Consider the following 23,245-nt stretch of genomic DNA (forward strand, 5'->3'; position numbering starts at 1 on the left):
CTTGCCTCGGTCGGGAGATGCAAAATCAAATGCTGCATTGGATTAAAGAAGCCCGGTGGAAAGATCTTCTCTAACTTGCAGATCAACTCCGGCGCCAACTCTTCCATTTCTTCTAGCACGCCAGGCGATAGTTCTTTCGCACAAAGAACACAGAAGAAATAGCTGAGTTCTGCCAGTACTAGCCATTCATCCTCAGGGATGAAGCCACGCAACATCACCGGCATTACCCGCTCAATCCATATGTGCCAATCCTGACTCTTGAGACCAAATATCTTCAGTTTATCAAGATTCGCTCCCCTCTTTAGATTCGCTACATACCCATCGGGGAACATCAACTACTGTTGCACCCACAAGAGAATTTCCCTCATAGCTGGCCTTCCAAGATTGAACCATGCCTTTGGCTTCGTCCAGTTCTACTTTCCTTTCGGTTCTTTCATGTTTTGTAACGGCCTATCACATGGCGCCTCCAGATCGACTCTAGCCTTAGTATTATCCTTTGACTTCCCATCTATGCCGAACAATGTACCAAAAAGTGCCTCGGCGATATTCTTCTCAGTGTGCATCACGTCGATGTTGTGTGGGCAAAGGAGGTCTTTGAAGTAAGGCAGATCCCATAAGCATGTTTTGTGAGTCCACGCATGCTTAGTATTATACCCCTTGAAGTACCCTGGACGTTGTGGATCTGGCTCGAGAGCGTTTAACTGATCCAGGGTCTGTTGGCCTGTCAATGCAGGTGGTGCAGAGTTTTTGACAACTCTACCCCTGATGAAGTTCTTCTTGTCTTTCCTGAACTTATGGCGAGGATCCAGGAACTGTCTATGCATGTCGAAGCAAGAAAACTTGCGACCGGCCTGAAGCCAACGAAACTCAAGAGCTCCCTTGCATGTGGGGCACGGGAACCTTCCATGCACACACCAGCCAACGAATAGCGCATACGCCGGCAAGTCATGCGTCGAGTACATGTACCAGACACGCATTATGAAGTTCCGTTTGCTAAAGGCGTCGTATGTCTTGAACCCATTATCCCAGGCTTCTTGCAATTCGTCCTTAAGCGGCTGCATGTACACATTCATATTTTTGCCCGGATAGTTGGGTCCTGGAATTATCAACGTCAGGAAAATGTTCTTTCTTTGCATAATCTGTCCGGGGGGGAGATTGAGTGGAAAGACAAATACGGGCCAACAACTGTATTGGGCTGCCGTCATACCAAACACACTGAACCCATCCGTGCTGATGCCGACTCGAGGATGCCTCGGATCTGCCGCTTTGTCAGCATGTAATTCATCAAACTTTTTCCACGCAACACCATCCGATGTGTGTACCATCATCAGATTCCCATCTGCATCTAGTTCGGTTCTTTTGCCTGTTTTGTGCCATGTCATCTGTCTAGCCGTCTCTTCGACCATGAAAAGACGTTGAAGTCTTGGTACGATTGGCATATACCGAAGAACAGTAACGGGGATTTTGGTCTGTGTCTTCTCACCCATACCGTTGTCTACCACAATATACCTGGAAGACTTGCAAATGGGACAATAGTTCAAGTCCGCATAGTCAAGCCTAAATAAGGCACATCCTTTCTCACAGGCATGTATCTTCTCATAGGGCATCTTCAGTGCACGGAGGATTTTGTCCGATTGGTACAGGTTTGCAGGCATTACATGGCCTTTGGGTAGAAAGCGTCCAAATACTGTCATAATTGCGTCATAGCATTCTCTGCCCAAGTTGAACTGAGCCTTCAGAGCCATTACTTGTGAGATGGCATCCAACTGACAAAGCTCAGTGTGCTCGTGGAGCGGACGTTTCGAAGACTCCAACATTTCATTGAAGGCCTTTGCAGATTCCTCCATCTCCTCGTCCGAATCCCAGGCATCATCATAGCCTTGCACCATGTTTTCCATCCCGGTACCATGCTCGTCGGTGCGACGACGATCCACCTCAGCTCGGTCACGTTGGGCAGACTCACCATGAAATGTCCACACTGTATAATCGGGCGTAAAACCACTCTTCTGCAGGTGTTTGCCCATTTCAGCCTCTGTCTTCTTTTCCCAATTGCCGCACCGGAAACAGGGGCACCAGGTTTTCTTTTGGCCATTTGCAAATGCGGCTTGCACAAACCCCTTAGTTTTTGTGAACCATTCAGCGCTCCATTTGTTCTGACCAGTGTGACCGGTATACATCCAAGCACGGTCACTCATCTTGACTTTCAGAGCTACTGGACACACAACAATTATATATGTAATTCACCATGTATATATTCATCAGTTGATCTACTTTGTCAATTTTATTACGTCCATGCAACCTACACTCTAATAGGTAATGATAGGTCCTAATCCCACCCGTGTATGTGTAGATTGGGTTTATTTTCCCATGCTATGCTCCGGATCCGACGCAAAATTTTGGCAGCACCTCCCCGCTGTTCTCCTGATACACGTCTCTGCAATAAACAGAGAGGATGTGTACCCGGAGAACAACAGGGGAGGCACTGACGAAATATATGCGTCGGATCCGGAGCAAAGCATATGGGAAAACGAACCCAATCTACACATACTCGGGCTGTCCATGGATAGCGTTGGACAATTCGAAAGAATCAAGGTTATATATATGCAAATGCATGCATATTTATAACTATGATGCTTTCGAACGGGAGACACATATTGGTTACGCATACTGATGATTCAAGACACATACATAGCTAGCTATCAAGTTTCATTGGAATAGATCAAATAATTAATGGAGGAGGAGGACTTGTCATTTGTGCTCACCCACGAACGAAGGGGCAGAGCTCGTCAAACGCATGGCGAGGTCGTCGAACACCAAACCTCGCAGCGATGAAACAACTGCACATTTAAAACTACACGATCAACACAATTATATATGATGTTTTTCATAACAAAATCGAAAAATATATGACCTAACTAATAATTCACAAATATATGACCCCGTCGGCCTCTGGAAGGCCAAAGAACACCTTTACGGGAGGTGTCGGTGGTCGGGGTGTCCTGTCGGTGTCGGGGTGCCGTGTCGGGGTCGGGGTGCTGTTTCGGGGTCGGGGGGGTCGGGGTGTCGTGTCGATGTCGGGGTAGTGCCGTGTCGGTGTCGGGGTGTTGTTTCGGGGTCGGGGTGTGGTGTCGGGGTCAGGGTGTCGGGTCAGGCTCGGGGTCGGGGTGTTGGGTCAGGCTCGGGGGGTCGGGGTGTCGGGTCAGGCTTGGGGTGTCGGGGTCAGGGTCGGGGTGTCGGGGTCGGGGTCGGGGTCGGGGTCGGGGTTGGGGTGTCGGGGTCGGGGTCTCGGGGTCGGGGTCGGGGTCTCGGGGTCGGGGTGTCGTGTCGGGGTGCCGGGTCGGGGTCTGGGTACCGTGTCGGGTCGGGGTCGGGGTGTCGGGGTCGGGGTGTCGGGTCAGGCTTGGAGTGTCGGGGTGTCGGGGTCGGGGTCGGGGTCTTCTTCTTCTTCTTCCTCCTTTCCTTTTTCCTCTTCTTCTTCTCCTCCTCTCCTCTTTTTTCTTCTTCTTCTTCCTCCTTTCCTTTTTCCTCTTCTTCTTCCTCCTTTCCTTTTTCCTCTTCTTCTCCTCCTCTCCTCTTTTTTCTTCTTCTTCTTCTTTTTTCTTCTCCTCCTCCTCTTCTTCTTCTTCTCCTGATCTCCTCTTTTTCTCTTTTTCTTCTTTCCTAAAACTAAACTAAACCTAAAACTAAAACTAAAAAAACAGAAAAAGAAAAAAACTAAATCTAAACCTAAAACTAAACTAAAACTAAACCTATAAACCTAAAACTAATCCTAAAACTAAAACTAAATCTAAACTAAACATAAACCTAAAACTAAAAAAACAGAAAAAAGGAAAAAGAAAAAAAGGAAGAAGAAGGCCTCACCTGCAGGGTGGAGGAGGGGGACGGTGCGGCCTGGGGAGACGGAGGAGCGAGGCGGGGCGGGCTGGGGCGGCGGCGGGGGGCGCTGGGGCGGGGGGGGGGGGGGGGGCGCCGGGGCGGCGGCGGGGGGCGCTGGGGCTGGGGGGGCGCCGGGGCAGCGGCGGGGGGCGCTGGGGCGGCGGCGGGGCGGGGGGGGGGGGGGGGGGCGGCGGGGGGTGCTGGGGCGGCGGCGGGGGGTGCTGGGGCGGCGGCGGGGCGTGGTGCGACGGGGCGGTGGAGGTGGGAGAGAGAGAGGAGGGTGTGGGGCGCGGCCCCGTTAACGTTACGTGGGGCCTCCCTCTTTGCCGTCCGCCTCCTTGCTCTTTGCCGTCCGCTAGCGGACGGCAAAGAGGGGGGCCCGTCAGGTTTTTTTTTCCAGGTCGTCAGTGGGGCCCCTCCCTCTTTGCCGTCCGCTAGCCGACGGCAAAGATTCTTTGCCGTCCGCTAGCAGACGTCAAAGAACTGGCTGATGGCAAACTTTGTCTTTGCCATCAGCCAGTTCTTTGCCGTCTGCTTTTTGGAAGCTGATGGCAAAGAGCTTCTTTGCCGTCCGCTAGCGGACGGCAAAGAACTGGCGGATGGCAAACTAGCTGATTCCAGTAGTGCTACTCCCTCCGTCCCATAATATAAAACGTTTTGTACAGTACACTAGTGTTCAAAACACTCTTGTATTATGGGAAGAGGGATTGGTTCATTTTGCAGCATTCTGCATCTTATCTCCCTCGCCCACCATTTACTAAAAAGATCAGATGTATATTTAGTCTTACCAACAAGTAGAATACACAGACAATGCCAGTGCAGAAGTGTAGCCCATTGCTCTTGTCAGTACATTTTGTCCTGTAACACTTGTACTTCTAGGGATTGGTAGTTGATTATGTAGCATCAACCTGCATCTTATCTTCATTATCCTCTATCCCTTCCAGTATTATCATATCTATAATTACTCTCTACAAAATGTAGAGTACATGCAATGCTTATGAAGAAGATTCTGTGCTGAAATTCTTGAGTTATCCTTCCCTTGACATGGAGAAGGGCATTATAAAGCCGGTGTTAACTGTTAATGTAAGTCAGAGTCCTTCTAAAGCCTTTATCCTCAACTGCTATTTAATTTGCTCATACTCCCTATTGTTTACTGCTGTTTAGTTTACTGTTTCTACCAAAATGCATGTTCGTAAGAACCGTAAGTTCTAAGTTTTACTTGTAAAACCAAATTCCTTATTCATACCATGCACATTACTTAATACTCCCTATATGTATGCTTGTTTTTGTGGATCTATAATCCAGTGTGTGGTGAAGCAGCCCACGTTTGCACCTTGTCATCTCCTGTTTTATCTTACTGATGTGGCTGATGATATGAACAACATGCCATGCACATTATCCAAAATAGATACAATGATTTTCTTTGCCCTTCATCTATGCTTGTTATGTTGACATGGTAATCTAGTAGTGTGGTGAAGCTCCCCACATTATGAAAAATGCCAAATTATGCTATTGATATTTTGAACTTACTCTTTATTTTCTAATTTGAAATTGGATAGAATTGACAGAACAGTTATCATCTTTGTTTATACACGTGCAAAACCTATCATCTCTCTGCTTTGTTTTAGGGTGATATGTCTGATGGCATGCATAAGTCTGCTGAAGGCTGTGAGACAAACCCAACATATATTGCAGCAAAGAAGGCAAAACATCTTGAAGATAGCGAGACAACCCCAAAGTCTTGTCTTGTTGCAGTGTTCAAGTTACTTGAGAGTAACAGTCAGACAAGCTCACAGAATTCGTTGTCTAAATTAGTTCGACTTCTTCAGTCCCAAGTTCTAGCAGAAAGGCATTCTGCAACTCAACTTCGACTTGAAGTCCTATCTCTAAGAAAGATTGCGGAGAACACCAATGAGAACCTCATCGCTAAACAGCTACACCTGGAAGCTATGACCGACATGCTAGGCCGGTCTCACAGCCTTGCTCAGTAGCTTGCGCAGCAGTTCCCCCGCAAGGCTAACCTTTCTTGAACTGTCTTGGAAGTGGTCTCGGTTCAGTATTATTTTGTTAGGCTGCAATGGTGCCCAGTTTTTGTAATCTGCTTCTTCGTTGCGCTTTATGATCACTGGTGGCGAACTTCGATGCCCAGTGGATGTAATATACCTTAAATCCTTTATTGTATAGTGTAGGTTTATTCTTAGTTACTATGCCGTAATTTCTTTATTGTATAGAGTAGGTTTGTTCTTAATTCCTACTAGTTACTGCCATCATTCGCTATCTGAAAAAAATCAGATGTAGTCGACCGGCCAGGTTTTTAGCGGGTCACAATTGGGCCGGCCTGCATCTTTCTTGCGCCCGAATGATTGGGGCCTTCACACATTGCGCCAGGCCCAAACTTACACCGGCCTATATTTTAGTTGGGCCTTTTGTCGACCCATCGCTTAGTTTGGCCCAGGTAGCGTTGGGCCATTAACAGGCTCAATATTGTACTGGCCTGTTACGGCTAAGATGAAACCATGGGCCTTTAGCAGGCCAAAATGCATGTTGGGCCTCAATTTTCACTAGTCATCGACGGGCCTTCAGCAGGCCGAAATGTAGACCGGGCCGTTTTGGGCCCAGTTAGCTCACGGGCCGTTACCAGGCCGAAACATATCTTGGGCCTTAGTTGGCCCACTGATATCATGGGCCTTTAAAGAGGCCGAAAGCTTAGCACAGGCATCAACGGGCCGAATTACGCGACAGGCCTTTAACAGGCCCAAAGTCACGTTGGGCTTAACTGTTGCCACCTTTAGCATGTGCCGTTAGTGGGCCCGATGTCCCGTCGGACCATATATGGCCCATGGGCAGCACGGGCCATTCCCAGGCCGAAAGTCACACCGGGCTGAAATGGGCCCATGTCTACATCAGGCCTCTAACAGGCCGAAAGTCACTGACTGTAGTTGGGCCCAAATATTCGGTGAAGAATTAACGGGCTAGATCTGGCTTCGGGCCGCAAATGGGCCCAAATATTGGGCGAACAATTAACGGGCGTGATCTGGCTTCGGGCCATAAATGGGCCCAAATATTGGGCGAACAATTAATGGGCCATATCTGGCTTCGGGCCATAAATGGGCCTTTATTAAGCAGGCCGTTATTGGGCTGGCCCACTAGTACTTGATTAAGTTCTATGGGCCTTTGACTGGGCCGGCCTTTTTAACCTATATGGGCCTCTGTTGGGCCCAGCCATGTGTCGACGTATCATAGGCATGTCTCCTCCAATGGACGGGCGACATCTGGCCCACTGACGAGCTGATAGGTGTTCCCTTGGGCCAATCAGAATTTTACATGTGGAAATTTCCCATTGGTCAGGGTTGTTAACGGGTTATCGGATCCAAAATCTGACCTGATAGCTTAATGGCGTTCCATTACGGTGGATGCCACGTGTCGGTCACCCTTGACGAAAGCACTTCTGTGACGCGTGATTTATCGTCATGGAAGTGGACACTTCTGTGATGATAATTTTGGTAATGTCATGGAACACTTCTACGACAGCACAGGTATGACTATCTTGATTCTGTCATAAAATCGTCATGGATGTACATGCATGATAAAAAACGCGACCTACTGTGACAAACATGTATCATCATGGAAGTGTATTTTTTTGTAGTGTAAGCTTGGGGATGCCCCGGAAGGCATCCCCTCTTTCTTAAACAAGTATCGGTATGTTTTCGGATTCGTTTTGTTCATGCGATATGTGCAGATCTTGGAGCGTCTTTTGCTTTTAGTTTTCATTTTTCTTTTATGCACCATGCTGGTATGAGATAGTCCTTGGTTGATTTATAAAATGCTATATGCACTTCACTTATATCTTTGGAGTATGGCTTTATAGAATGCTTCATGTGCTTCACTTATATCATTTGAAGTTTGGATTGCCTGTTTCTCTTTACATAGAAAACCGTCATTTGTAGAATGCTCTTTTGCTTCACTTATATTTGTTAGAGCATGGGCATATCCTTTGTAGAAAGAATTAAACTCTCTTGCTTCACTTATATCTATTTAGAGAGACGACATGAACTGGTCATTCACATGGTTAGTCATAAAATCCTACATAAAACTTGTAGATCACTGAATATGATATGTTTGATTCCTTGCAATAGTTTTGCGATATAAAGACGGTGATATTAGAGTCATGCTAGTGGGTAGTTGTGGATTGTAGAAATACTTGTGTTGAGGTTTGTGATTCCCATAGCATGCACGTATGGTGAACCGTTATGTGATGAAGTCAGAGCATGATTTATTTATTGATTGTCTTCCTTATGAGTGGCGGTCGGGGACGGGCGATGGCCTTTTCCTACCAATCTATCCCCCTAGGAGCATGCGCGTAGTACTTTGTTTTGATAGCTAATAGAATTTTGCAATAAGGATGTGAGTTCTTTATGACTAATGTTGAGTCCATGGATTATACGCACTCTCACCCTTCCACCATTGCTAGCCTCTCTAGTACCGCGCAACTTTCGCCGGTACCATAAACCCACCATATACCTTCCTCAAAACAGCCACCATACCTACCTATCATGGCATTTCCATAGCCATTCCGAGATATATTGCCATGCAACTTCCATCATCATCATATACATGACTTGAGCATTCATTGTCATATTGCTTTGCATGATCGTAAGATAGCTAGCATGATGTTTTCATGGCTTGTCCGTTTTTCGATGTCATTGCTACGCTAGATCATTGCACATCTCGGTACACCACCGGAGGCATTCATATAGGGTCATACCTTTGTTCTAGCATCGAGTTGTAATATTGAGTTGTAAGTAAATAAAAGTGTGATGATCATCATTATTAGAGCATTGTCCCAGTGAGGAAAGGATGATGGAGACTATGATTCCCCCACAAGTCGGGATGAGACTCCGGATGAAAAAAATAAAAAAGAGAAAAGAGGAAAAAAGAAAAAAAAAGAAAGGCCAAAAAAAGGGGATGCCCAAAAAAATGAGAGAAAAAGAGAGAAGGGGCAATGTTACTATCCTTTTACCACACTTGTGCTTCAAAGTAGCACCATGTTCTTCATATAGAGAGTCTCTTGAGTTATCACTTTCGTATACTAGTGGGAATTCTCATTATAAAACTTGGCTTGTATATTCGGATGATGGGCTTCCTCAAACGCCCGAGGTCTTCATGAGCAAGCAAGTTGGATGCACACCCACTTAGTTTTCAGTCCGAGCTATCATACACTTATAGCTCTTAGTGCATCCGTTGCATGGCAATCCCTACTCATTCACATTTATATCTATTGATGGGCATCTTAATAGCCCGTTGATACGCCTAGTTGATGTGAAACTATCTTCTCCTTTTTGTCTTCTCCACACAACCTCCATCATCATATTCTATTCCACCTATAGTGCTATATCCATGGCTCACGCTCATGTATTGTGTGAAAGTTGAAAAGGTTTGAGAACATCAAAAGTATGAAATAATTGCTTGGCTTGTCATCGGGGTTGTGCATGATGTGAATATTTTGTGTGGTGAAGATGGAGCAGAGCCAGACTATATGATTTTGTAGGGATAACTTTCTTTGGCCATGTCATTTTTAAAAGACATTATTGCTTTATTAGTAGGCTTGAAGTATTGTTGTTTTTTATGTCAAATGATAGACTATTGCTTTGTATCACTCGTATCTTAATATTCTTCCATGACTAGATATGTGATCAAGATTATGCTAGGTAGCATTCCACATCAAAAATTAACTTTTTTATCATTTACCTACTTGAGGACGAGCAGGAATTAAGCTTGGGGATGCTGATACGTCTCCATCGTATCTATAATTTTTTATTGTTTCATGCCAATATTCTACAACTTTCATATACTTTTGGCAACTTTTTATACTATTTTTTGGGACTAACATATTGATCCAGTGCCCAATGCCAGTTCCTGTTTGTTGCATGTTTTTTGTATCGCAGAAAATCCATATCAAACGGAGTCCAAACGGGATAAAACCGGACGGAGATTATTTTTGGAATATTCGGAGAATATGGGAAGAAAAATCCACACGAGACGGTGCCCGAGGGAGGCACGAGGCAGGGGGCGCCGCCACCCCCCTGGGCGCGCCCCTGACCCTCATGGGCCCCCTGTAAGGCGGTTAATGCCCTTCTTCGGCCGCAAGAAACCTAATTTTTAGAAAAAAAATCACGGCGAAGATTTCAGTCCAATCGGAGTTACGGATCTCCATATATATACGAAACGGTGAAAGGGCAGCCGAGGGAATGCAAAAACAGAGAGACAGATCCAATCTCGGAGGGGCTCTCGCCCCTCTCATGCCTTGGAGGCCAAGGACTAGAGGGGAAACCCTTCTCCCATCTAGGGAGGAGGTCAAGGAAGAAGGAAGGGGGCTCTCTCCCCCTCGCTTCCGGTGGCACCGGAGTGCCACCGGGGGCCATCATCATAACCGCAATCTTCACCAACAACTTCGCCATCATCACCAACTCTCCCCCCCTCTATGCAGCGATGTAACCCCTCTCTTACTCGCTGTAATATCTACTTAAACATGGTGCTCAATGCTATATATTATTTCCCAATGATGTATGGCTATCCTATGATGTTTGAGTAGATCCGTTTTGTCCTATGGGTTATTTGATGATCGTGATTGGTTTGAGTTGCATGTTTTATTATTGGTGGTGTCCTATGGTGCTCTCCGTGTCACGCAAGCATGAGGGATTCCCGCTGTAGGGTTTGCAATATGTTCATGATTTGTTTATGGTGGGTGGCGTGAGTGACAGAAGCACAGACCCGAGTAAGTAGGTTGTTTGCGTATGGGATAAGGAGGACTTGATACTTTAATGCTATGGTTGGGTTTTACCTTAATGATCTTTAGTAGTTGTGGATGCTTGCTAGAGTTCCAATCATAAGTGCATATGATCCAAGTAGAGAAAGTATGTTAGCTTATGCCTCTCCCTCATATAAAATTGCAATAATGATTACCGGTCTAGTTATCGATTGCCTAGGGACAAATAACTTTCTCGTAACAAAAAGCTCTTTACTAAAACTAACTTAGTTGTGTCTTTATCTAAACAACCCCTACTTTTTATTTACATGTTCTTTATTACCTTGCAAACCTATCCAACAACACCTACAAAATACTTCTAGTTTCGTACTTGTTCTAGGTAAAGCGAACGTCATGCGTGCGTAGAGTTGTATCGGTGGTCGATAGAACTTGAAGGAATATTTGTTCTACCTTTAGCTCCTCGTTGGGTTCGACACTCTTACTTATCAAAAACTATTGCGATCCCCTATACTTGTGGGTTATCAATGGCCCAATCCTTTTTGTAGCAAAGGATAAGCTTGGATAAACTCTTATATAAAGGAAAGCACTCCCGAGGACACATGAGAATTATCGTCAAGCTAGTTTTCATCACGTTCATATGATTCACGTTCGGTACTTTGATAATTTGATATGTGGGTGGACCGGTGCTTGGGTACTGTCCTTTCTTGGACAAGCATCCCACTTATGATTAACCCCTATTGCAAGCATCCGCAACTACAATAGAAGTATTAAGGTAAACCTAACCATAGCATGAAACATATGGATCCAAATCAGCCCCTTAGCAATGCATAAACTAGGGTTTAAGCTTCTGTCACTCTAGCAACCCATCATCTACTTACTACTTCCCAATGCCTTCCTCTAGGCCCAAACAATGGTGAAGTGTCATGTAGTCGACGTTCACATGACACCACTAGAGGAGAGACGACATACATCTCATCAAAATATCGAACGAATACCAAATTCACATGACTACTTATAGCAAGACTTCTCCCATGTCCTCAGGAACAAACGTAACTACTCACAAATCATATTCATGTTCATAATCAGAGGGATATTAATATGCATAATGGATCTGAACATATGATCTTCCACCAAGTAAACCAACTAGCATCAACTACAAGGAGTAATCAACACTACTAGCAACCCACAGGTACCAATCTGAGGCTTTGGGACAAAGATTGGATACAAGAGATGAACTAGGGTTTGAGATGAGATGGTGCTGGTGAAGATGTTGATGGAGATTGACCCCCTCCTGATGAGAGGATCTTTGGTGATGACGATGGTGATGATTTCCCCGTCCCGGAGGAAAGTTTCCCCGGCAGAACAGCTCCGCCGGAGCCCTAGATTGGTTCCGCCAAGGTTCCTTCTCGATATAAAAGCATGATGCAAAATGGACGTATCAACTCCCCCAAGATTAGACCTCGCTTGTCCTCAAGCGAAAGCCAAAATCAAAAAATATGTCCACATGTTTAGAGATAGAGGTGTCGATAAAAATAAAATACGGACATGAGGGCATCATGATCATTCTTAGAACAACAACTTATATAATTCTTGTCATATGATCTCTTATGCTAAAGTAACAATTTAATCACAATTTCAAGTATGAATCATAAACTTCATTGAAAACTAACAAACTATAATCTCAGTCATTGGAGCAATTGCAATTTACCATAACATAGGAAAGAGTCAATATAAGAGCTTTTCAGCAAGTCCACATACTCAACTACCATATAGTCTTTCACAATTGCTAACACTCACGGAATACTTATGGGTATGGAGTTTTAATCAGACACAGAGAAAGATAGGGGCTTATAGTTTTGCCTCCCAACGCTTTACCTCAAGGGTAATGTCAACAATAATTGTTCATGAAAACTCACATCCAATTAGCCATATATACAAGGACATTTCCAACATGTTGTGCTTGACAAAAGATAAAATGTAAAAAGGAAGGGTGAAGATCACCATGACTCTTATGCAAGGTAGGAGATAAAAGTAAAAGATAGGCCCTTCGCAGACGGAAGCAGAGGTTGTCATGCGCTTTTATGGTTGGATGCACAAAATCTTAATGCGAAAGAACGTCACTTTATATTGCGACTTGTGATATGGACCTTTATTATGCAGTCTGTCGCTTTTATTTCTTCCGTATCACACGATTGTATAAAGCTTATTTTCTCCCACACTAATAAGTCATACATATTTAGAGAGCAATTTTTATTGCTTGCACCGATGACAACTTACTTGGAGGATCTTACTCAATCCATAGGTAGGTATGGTGGACTCTCATGGCAAAACTGGTTTAAGGGTATTTGGAAGCACAAGTAGTACCTCTACTTGGTGCAAAGAATTGGCTAGCATGAGAGGGAAAGGAAAGCTCAACCATGTTGGATGATCCATGGCAATATAATTTATCTCAGATGTAAGAAAACATAACCCGTTACATTGTCTTCCTTGTCCAACGTCAACTCTTTAGCATGTCATATTTTAATGAGTGCTCACAATCATAAAAGATGTCCAACATAGTATATTTATATGTGAAAACCTCTCTTTCTTTATTACTTCCTATTAATTGCAACGATGACCAAAACTATGTTTGTCAACTCTCAACAACTTTTATTCATCATACTCTTTATATGTGAAGTCATTACTCTCCATAAGATCCATATGATCTCTTTATTTCTTTTTATTCTTTCTCTTTTATTTTATTCCCTCAAAATCATAGCAAGATAATCAAGCCCTTAACTCAACACTAATCTTTATTATATATAGCTCACAGACTCGATTACATAGAAGGATCATAAGGCAAAACTCAAAACTAGATCATACTAAAACTTTATTCTACAAGATCAAGATATTACCAAAAGGATCGAACTAAGAAAAACGGTAAAGATAAAAGTGATGGTGTTATGATACCGGGGCACTCCCCCAAGCTTGGAAGTTGCCAACGGGAGTGCCCATACCCATGTGTTTATATCTCTTTCTTTGGGGATGGTGATGATGGAGTTGTTGATTGCGTGTGCTTCTTTCTTAATTTGCACTTGAGGATAGAATTCTGCTCCCTTAGGTCCTCGATCTCCCGCTCAAGGCTTAATACCTTCTTGCATAGTTCTTGTTTGTTCTCCTGCAAGAGACGAAAAGGGATAAACTCGATCTTAGGTTTCTTTGCTCTATTGGGGAGGCTTGACTTCTTGAACTCCACATGCATGTCCCAGGTCGAGGTAATGGGACTTCATCTTCATCTGAGCTCGTCTCCTCCTTTCCCCTAGGCTCATAGTCTTATTCTTCCTCCATGGTCCAACCACAATGCTCCAAGTCCCGGTAGACCTTATGATCTGCAAGGTAATCAGCCACATAGCTTTCTCCCTCCAAATCTTGGGATGACATATTGCTCTAATCTGCAGCAGAAATAGCTCGAAACAAAAACAGAGGATATTTGCATGATACGGTGGTCAAAACCTTCGGGAGATCATATAGTGAACTTTTACCTACCAAAAGAAGTATCGTGGAAGAGAACAGAGTCCGGAGAGCACAGAGGTGCCCACGAGGCAGGGGGGCGCGCCCAGGGGGGTAGGGCGCGCCCTCCACCCTCGTGGAAGCCTTGTGTCCTTTCCATACTACTTCTTATTTTCCTATTTTCTTTAATTTCCAAAACGGAGAAAAATTGCCATTAGAACTATTTTGGACTCGGTTTACTTACAGTACCATGTACCTATTCCTTTTCGGAGTCTGAAACATTCTAGAAAGTGTCCCTTATGTATTCCTCCGAGGTTACGGTTTCAATAACATTAGTTTCAACATTTATGGGATTACCTGAGATATAATGTTTGATTCTTTGACCGTTCACCACCCTCGGATTTGTGCCTACGAATTTGTTGATTTTTATGGCACCAGAACGATAGACCTCCTCGATGATGTAAGGACCTTCCCATTTAGAGAGGAGCTTGCCTGCAAAAATTCTTAGACGAGAGTTGTATAACAATACATAATCACCTACATTAAACTCGCGTTTTTGTATCCTTTTGTCATGTCATCTTTTAACTTTTTCTTTAAACAGTTTGGCATTCTCATAGGCCTGGGTTCTCCATTCATCAAGTGAGCTAATGTCAAAAAGCCTCTTCTCACCGGCAAGTTTGAAATCATAATTGATATCTTTAATGGCCCAATATGCCTTATGTTCTAATTCGAGAGGTAAGTGACAAGCTTTACCATAAACCATTTTATATGGAGACATACCCATAGGATTTTTATATGCAGTTCTATAAGCCCATAATGCATCATCAAGTTTCTTAGACCAATTCTTTCTAGATCTATTAATAGTCTTTTGCAAAATTAATTTCAGCTCTCTATTACTCAATTCTACTTGACCACTAGACTGTGGGTGATACGGAGATGCAATTCTATGATTAACATCATACTTAGCAAGCATTTTACGAAAGGCACCATGAATAAAATGTGAACCACCATCAGTCATTAAGTATCTAGGGACTCCAAACCTCAGAAAAATAACTTCTTTAAGCATCTTAATAGAGGTGTTATGATTAGCACTACTAGTTGGAATAGCTTCTACCCACTTAGTAATGTAATCAACAACAACTAAAATATGTGTATACCCATTAGAGGAAGGAAAAGGTCCCATATAATCAAAGCCCCAAACATGAAATGGTTCAATAACAAGTGAATAATTCATAGGCATTTCTTGATGTCTACTAATTTTACCAATTCTTTGACATTCATCACAAGACAAGACAAACTTATAGGCCTCCTTGAAGAGAGTTGGCCAATAAAAACCGGATTGCAATACCTTATGTGCAGTTCTGTCTCCAGCATGGTGTCCTCCATAAGCCTCGGAGTGAGACTTGCGTAGGATCTGTTCCTGTTCATGCTCAGGTACGCAACGTCTAATAACACCATCTAATCCTTCTTTATAAAGATGTGGGTCATCCCAGAAGTAATGTCTTAAATCATAGAAGAACTTTTTCTTTTGCTGGTATGTGAAACTAGGTGGTATAAACTTAGCAACAATATAATTAGCATAATCAGCATACCATGGAGCAGTACGAGAAGCATTTATCACAACTAATTGTTCATCAGGAAAGCTATCATCAATAGGTAGTGGGTCATCAAGAACATTCTCTAACCTAGACAAGTTGTCTTCAACGGGGTTCTTAGCTCCCTTTATATCAATAATATGCAAATCAAATTCTTGTAGCAAGAGAACCCATCTAATAAGTCTAGGTTTAGCATCTTTCTTTTCCATAAGATATTTAATAGCAGCATGATCAGTGTGAACACTTACTTTAGAATCAATAGTATAAGGTATGAACTTATCATAAGCAAACACAACTGCTAAAAATTCTTTTTCAGTAGTAGCATAATTTCTTTGAGCACTGTCTAGAGTTTTACTAGCATATTGAATAACATTTAATTTCTTATCAACTCTTTGTCCTAGAACAACCCCTACAGCATAATCACTAGCATCACACCTGATTTCAAATGGTAAATTCCAATCAGGAGGCTGAACAATAGGTGTAGAAATCAAAGCTTTCTTAAGTATTTCAAATGCTTCTACACAATCATCATCAAAAACAAAAGGAACATCTTTTTGTAAGAGATTAGTTAGAGGCCTAGAAATTTTAGAAAAGTCCTTAATGAACCTCCTATAAAAACCGGCATGACCAAGGAAACTTCTTATACCTTTAATGTCCTTAGGACATCACATATTTTCAATAGCATATACTTTAACTTTATCAACTTCAATACCTCTTTCAGAAATTTTATGCCCCAAGACAATACCTTCATTAACCGTAAAGTGGCACTTCTCCCAATTCAAGACAAGATTAGTTTCTTCACATCTCTGTAAAACTCGATCAAGGTTGCTTAAGCAATCATCAAAAGTTCCGTAAACGGAGAAATCATCCATGAAAACCTCAACAATCTTTTCACAAAAGTCAGAGAATATAGCAGACATGCATCTTTGAAAAGTAGCCGGTGCATTGCATAAACCAAAAGGCATACATCTATAAGCAAAGGTACCGAAAGGGCAAGTAAAAGTTGTCTTTTCTTGATCTTCTTTTGACACAGGTATCTGAGAGAAACCAGAATAACCATCTAGAAAGCAAAAATGTGTAAGTTTGGATAATCTTTCTAGAATTTTATCAATAAAAGGTAAAGGGTAATGATCCTTTTTAGTAGCTCTATTTAATTTGTGGAAATCAATTACCATTCTATAACCTGTAACAATTCTTTGTGGGATCAATTCATCTTTATCATTAGGAACAACAGTAATACCTCCCTTCTTGGGGACACAATGGACATGGCTTGCCCACTGACTATCAGCAATGGGATAAATTATACCTGCTTCCAGAAGATTTAGTATTTCTTTTCTTACCACTTCTTTCATCTTAGGATTTAGCCGTCGTTGGTGATCAACAACCGGTTTCGCGTCTTTCTCCAATTTTATTTTGTGCTGGCATAGAGTGGGACTAATGCCCTTAAGATCATCAAGAGTATATCCAATAGCAGCACGGTGCTTCTTCAGAGTTTTCAATAATTTATTTTCTTCATGCTCTAGAAGGTTAGCACTAATAATAACAGGATATATCTCTTTCTCATCAAGATACGCATATTTAAGAGTATCAGGTAAAGGTTTAAGCTCAAACACGGGATCACCATTGGGTGGAGGAGGATCCCCTAGGATTTCAACAGGCAAGTTGTGTTTCAAAATAGGTCCCCGTTTAAAGAATACTTCATCTATTTCCCTTCTTTCATTCATAAACATACCATTTTCATGGTCTAGCAAATATTGTTCTAAAGGATCATCAGGAGGCACGGCAATAGAAGCAAGACCAATAATTTCATCTTTACTAGGCAATTCTTTATCATGGGGCTGTCTACGAAATTTAGCAAAATTAAATTCATGAGACATATCCCCTAAACCAACAGATACAATATCCTTATTGTAGTCTATCTTAGCGTTAACAGTATTCAAGAAGGGCCTACCAAATATAATGGGACAAAAGTTATCTTGTGGGGAACCAAGAACAAGAAAATCGGCAGGATATTTAACTTTCCCACACAAGAATTCAACATCTCTAACAATCCCAACTGGGGAGATAGTGTCTCTATTGTCAAGCTTAATTGTAACATCAATTTCCTCTATCTCAGCAGGTGCAATATCATGCATAATTTCATTATATGAGGAATGAGGTATTGCACTTGCACTAGCACTAGCACCCATATCACATAAGCCATGATAGCAATGATCTCCTATTTTAACAGAAATAACATGCATGCCTACAACAGGTCTATGTTTATTTTTAGTATCGGGTCTAGCAATTCTAGCAGCTTCATCATAGAATAACATGCCCATCAATATTATTGGCCAAGATATCTTTCACCATAGCAACACTAGGTTCAACTTTAATTTGCTTAGAGGGAGTAGGTGTTATAGTATTACTCTTACGAACTACAGTTGAAGCTTTAGCATGATCCTTTATTCTAGCAGGGAAAGGTGGTTTCTCAATAAAAGTAGTAGGAACAACATGATCATTATAAGTGATAGTATTTTCTTCAACTTTTATAGGTTCAACTACTTTTACTTCAATGGGAGGATTATATTTAAACCACTTCTCCTTAGGGAGATCAACATGAGTAGGAAAGGATTCATAGAAAGAAGCTACTATCTCAGAGTCAAGTCCATATTTAGTGCTAAACTCACAGAAAACATCGGTATCCATGAAAGATTTAACACAATCAAACTTAGGTGTTATACCTGACTCCTTACCTTCATCGAGGTCCCAATATTCAGAGTTGCATTTAATTCTTTCCCATAAATCCCATTTGAATTCAATAGTCTTCATCATAAAAGAACCAGTACAAGAAGTATCGAGCATGGAGCGATTACTGAGAGAAAGCCGAGCATATTTTTTTTTGAATAATCATTTCTTTTGAGAGCTCATGATTGGGGCATGAATATAACATTGACTTAAGCGTCCCCCAAGCTTGAGCGATGCTTTGTCCTTCGCGAGGCCAAAAATTGTATATATAATTACGATCACGATGAACAAGATGCATAGGATAAAACTTCTGATGAAATTCCAATTTCAATCGGTTGTAGTTCCATGATCCCATATCATCATAGCCTAAACCATGTCAATGCCTCTCCCTTCAAAGATAAAGGGAAGACCTTCTTCTTGATAACATCCTCGGGCATACCTGCAAGCTTAAATAATCCACAAACTTCATCCACATAGATTAGGTGCAAATCGGGATGCAATGTTCCATCTCCTGTAAAAGGATTAGCTAGCAGTTTCTCTATCATACCCGAAGGAATTTCAAAGTAAACATTTTCAGTCGGTTCAGTAGGTTGAGGAGCAACTCTTTGCTCTACTGGTCGGGATGAAGATACCCCAAACAAGCCCCTCAAAAGATTATGTTCCATAGTAACAAGTGACAGTAAATTTCAGCAAACTATATAATTTTTTTCCTTACCAAATTCCACCTACCAAAGGCGCTTCACTCCCCGGCAACGGCACCAGAAAAGAGTCTTGATGACCCACAAGTGTAGGGGATCTATCGTATACTACAAAAAAATACACTTTCGTGATGATACGTGTTTGTCACAGTAGGTCGCTTTTTTTGTCATGCATGTACATCCATGACAAATTTATGACAGAATCGAGATAGTCATACCTGTGCTGTCGTAGAAGTTTTCCATGACATTACCAAAATTATCATCATGGAAGTGTCCACTTCCATGACAATAAATCACGCGTCACAGAAGTGCTTTCGTCAAGGGTGACCGACACGTGGCATCCACCGTAACGGAATGCCGTTAAGCTATCGGGTCGAGTTTCGGATCCGATAACCCGTTAACAGCCACGAACAATGGGGATTTTCCACGTGTAAAATCATCATTGGCTGGAGGAGACACGTGTCAACTCATCCAATGGGCGAGACACGTGGACCGGCCCATAAAGTTTAAATGGGCCGGCCCAACTGAAGGCCCACAAGATTTTGTAGACCATAATGGGCCGGCCCAGTTAAAGGCCCACAAGATTTTGTGGACCATAATGGGCTGGCCCAGCTAAAGGCCCACAAGATTTTGTGGGCCATAATGGGCCGGCCCAGGTAAAGGCCCATAAGATTTTTGTGTGCCGTAATGCGCCGGCCCAAGTGAAGGCCCACAAGATTCTTGCGGATCATAATGGGCCGGCCCAGCTAAAGGCCCACGAGATTTCGCCGACATTAATGGGCCGGCCCAGCTGTGGGCCCACAAGATTTTGAGTACCCTAGTAGGCCGACCCATTAACTGCCTGCCATGTTTTGGGCCAAATGCCGGCCCATATTTGATCCGGTCCATTAATGGCCTGCCATGCTCCGGGCCTAATAGTGGCCCATATGAGATCTGGCCCGTTAAAGGCCTACCACATTCTGGGCCAAATTACGGCCCAGATCAGGTCCGGCCCTTTAAGACGCTTTGGGCTCAAATATGGCCCATATCAGATTCGACCCGTCAACTGGACACTGTGCTTTTGGGCCCACTTGCTAAAGGCCCACTTAGTAATTCAGCCTGATATTAGTTTTGGCCTGTTAAGGGCCCGTTTAACATTTCGGCCCTATATTAATTTCAGCCTGTTAAAATCCCGTCATATAGTTGGGCCTAACTATGGCCCGGTTTGCATCCGGCCTGCTCGCAGCCGATATCTGATTGGGCCAAACAAGGACCAAGACAATTTTTCGGCCTGTTAAAAGCCTGTGATTTGATTCGCACAATCATGGGCCGGGGTTCATTACGGGCTGCTGTCGGCCCGTGAGCTGATCGGCACATTTCAGGCCCAACCTACATCGTGATTGCATGACGGCCCGTTTATGTACCATAATTTTACGGTTTGGCCGGTTTACTGCAAAGACATGATATATATATAGTAAAATAACTGCAGCATCGTGAATAAGAAAAAACCTAGACTATACAATAAAGAAATTACAGCATATTACATCCAGTGGGCATCAAAGTTTGCCACTATGATAATAAAGCACAAGTAGACAGCAGATTACACACACTGGGCATCAAAGATCGCCACCAGTGCAAATAAACACGCCGACAAAATAATATACAAAACCGGCAACACTTCAATAGAGTTCAAGAAAGGTTAGCCCTGCTGGGGAGCTGCAGGGAAGCAGCTGAGCAAGATGATGAGACTGCGCTTGTTCAACACTTGTATCTTCCTCACTCTAAAAGATAAACAAGCAGACAGATGACAGGTTTCGCACATAAAAGTACCAGTGCTGACAATTCATCACATTTCTTACTGACGAATAAAGTGACACAGTTTAAATTTGCATTAACACAATATGGTATTGTTCAGGTCAAGACATTGTGAAGGAATTGGCAGCTTCACGACACCACTGGATTACAGATCAAGAACTCATAAGTACCAATGGTTAGTGTGCTGTCAATTTATACCATTTTAGATTGGCAAACAAAGAGACAGTTTAAATAATAGTAGAATGATATGACATTGTTCATAGTTAAGACATTGCAGAATATGACATTGTGCTGTAGTGGGTAGGTTCACCACACCACTGGATTATAGATGAAGAACAGAAGCATACATGCAGTGCAAAAGAAGATCACTTGCTCTGTATAGTTTAATTTACATGGTATGAAGAAGGAACTTGGTTGTACAACTGAAAACTTAAATTGAGAAAGGACGAACTTTTGTTTATGAACTACATATAATAAACTTTAAACAAGCAATTTGATGCAAACACCAAAAATAAACAGCTGTTGCAGTCATGCCTAACCAAATATATTCAACAAAGTTTGAAGGCTTGAGATGGACAAACTTACATTATTGGTGAAGACAGGCTCTATAAAGGCCTTGTCCATGCTGATGGGGGGGGGGGCAATTCAAGAAGTTTACCACAGAATCTTCTTCAAAAGCATTGCCTTTATTCTACATTTTGTTAAGAGTAAATATAGATATGATAATATACGAAAAAATGGAGAATATTTAAGATAAGATGAAGAGTGATGCTACATAACCAAGTAGCTATAAATGTAAGTGCAGCTTACAGGCAAAAGGTACAGCCAAGAGCAATGCACAGCTAAACTTCTTCAGTACCAACCTTATGGTAAGAGTAAATGTAGATCTGATGTGTAGAAAATGGAGGGCAAAGGAAAATAAGCTGCAGACTGATGGTACATGAACAACTACCTGTCATTATAAGTACACTGATAAAGGACAGCATGTACTTACAAGAGCAATGCAGAGCTAAAAAAACATTGGCATTGGATATATTCTACACTAATGTAACCATTCATACAGATCACATAATTTGGAGCGAACAATTGATAAGCAAGCTATCATGCATACTGCTGTCACATAATGAACCAGATATGTATGCAAGTACAGTGATACATGACAACAGGTACTAACAAGAGCAAAGCAGCGGGCAGCATATTTGTGATATCCTGTCATTCTTGTCAAACCGGAGTTCTTCTTCGAGCAGATTTCCTGCAAAAAAGATCCGTAAGGCACATGAGGAAAAGTAGAAGTTCAAATTGTCATGTGATTTCATAGACAGTACCTCATCCTGGGAACGAGACCAGTGCATAACAAGGTTTTTCCATTCAATGTCTTCTAAATTTAGCATAGGAGACTACACCAAAAATTCGTTTATAGACTTGCCATCAAAGTGTGATTTCCTCAGGTAACATCGATACTGCTGCAATGCTTCCTTAAAAAGCACAAGCAAGCTTTGCTCGTCATGACTATCCAGATTGACCCTCGCCTAGTTACAACAATGTAATGTAAATCATTGATGTGTTCAATCAGCAGAAAACAGGAAAATAATAACCATGAATAATAGCACTTACACGTAATTTGGAAAGGAAGATGTGAAAATGATGTTTGTCTTCACAATAATCTTCCCATGATGGGAATATATGCACGTAGTCCCTAACAACATTCAAAGCATTGTCTTTTAAACTGTGAATAAATGGAATGGGGTTCCAATCTACAGGAATTGGCCGTCTCTGCAGTTGGGATAGGTCTTTCGGCCGGTGGACTTGCTATACTTTTTGCTGGAGTGGGATTTTTCTGTGGTACAGCTGGTGCTATGGCAAATGAAATCGGTATACCTTTTGCTGGAGTGCAGGTCCTGTGTGGTGGGGCTAGTGGTGTGGCCAGTGAAGTATGGGTACAGTATGCTGGAGTTGGTCCTACATTTTGTGTCACTGGTTGTACAGCCAATATAAGTGGGGTGTTGTCTGATTTCTCCGGCACCACCACGTTTTTCAAGGACTTTGCTGGTGCTCCTTCAGGTTCGGCAATCACCCTCTTCCTTTTTGATGTCTGATGCACCAGAACAGCATTTGAGTGGGAAAACATGGTATGATGACAGATGGAATATGTATATATAATGGATGGGCATGGCATCTCGACATATATGATGAGTAAACTAAGCAGATGGCAGTGCAACAAAGTAGAAGAAATGCAAGACAACATATGCAAGATATGCGCAATCAATAAAACCTTGCCAAATTAGAACAGGCACCTAGAT

Source organism: Triticum urartu, chromosome 5A (assembly GCF_056163025.1).
Source record: "Triticum urartu cultivar PI428250 chromosome 5A, HENAU_Tu73, whole genome shotgun sequence".
NCBI classification, from domain to species: Eukaryota; Viridiplantae; Streptophyta; class Magnoliopsida; order Poales; family Poaceae; genus Triticum; species Triticum urartu.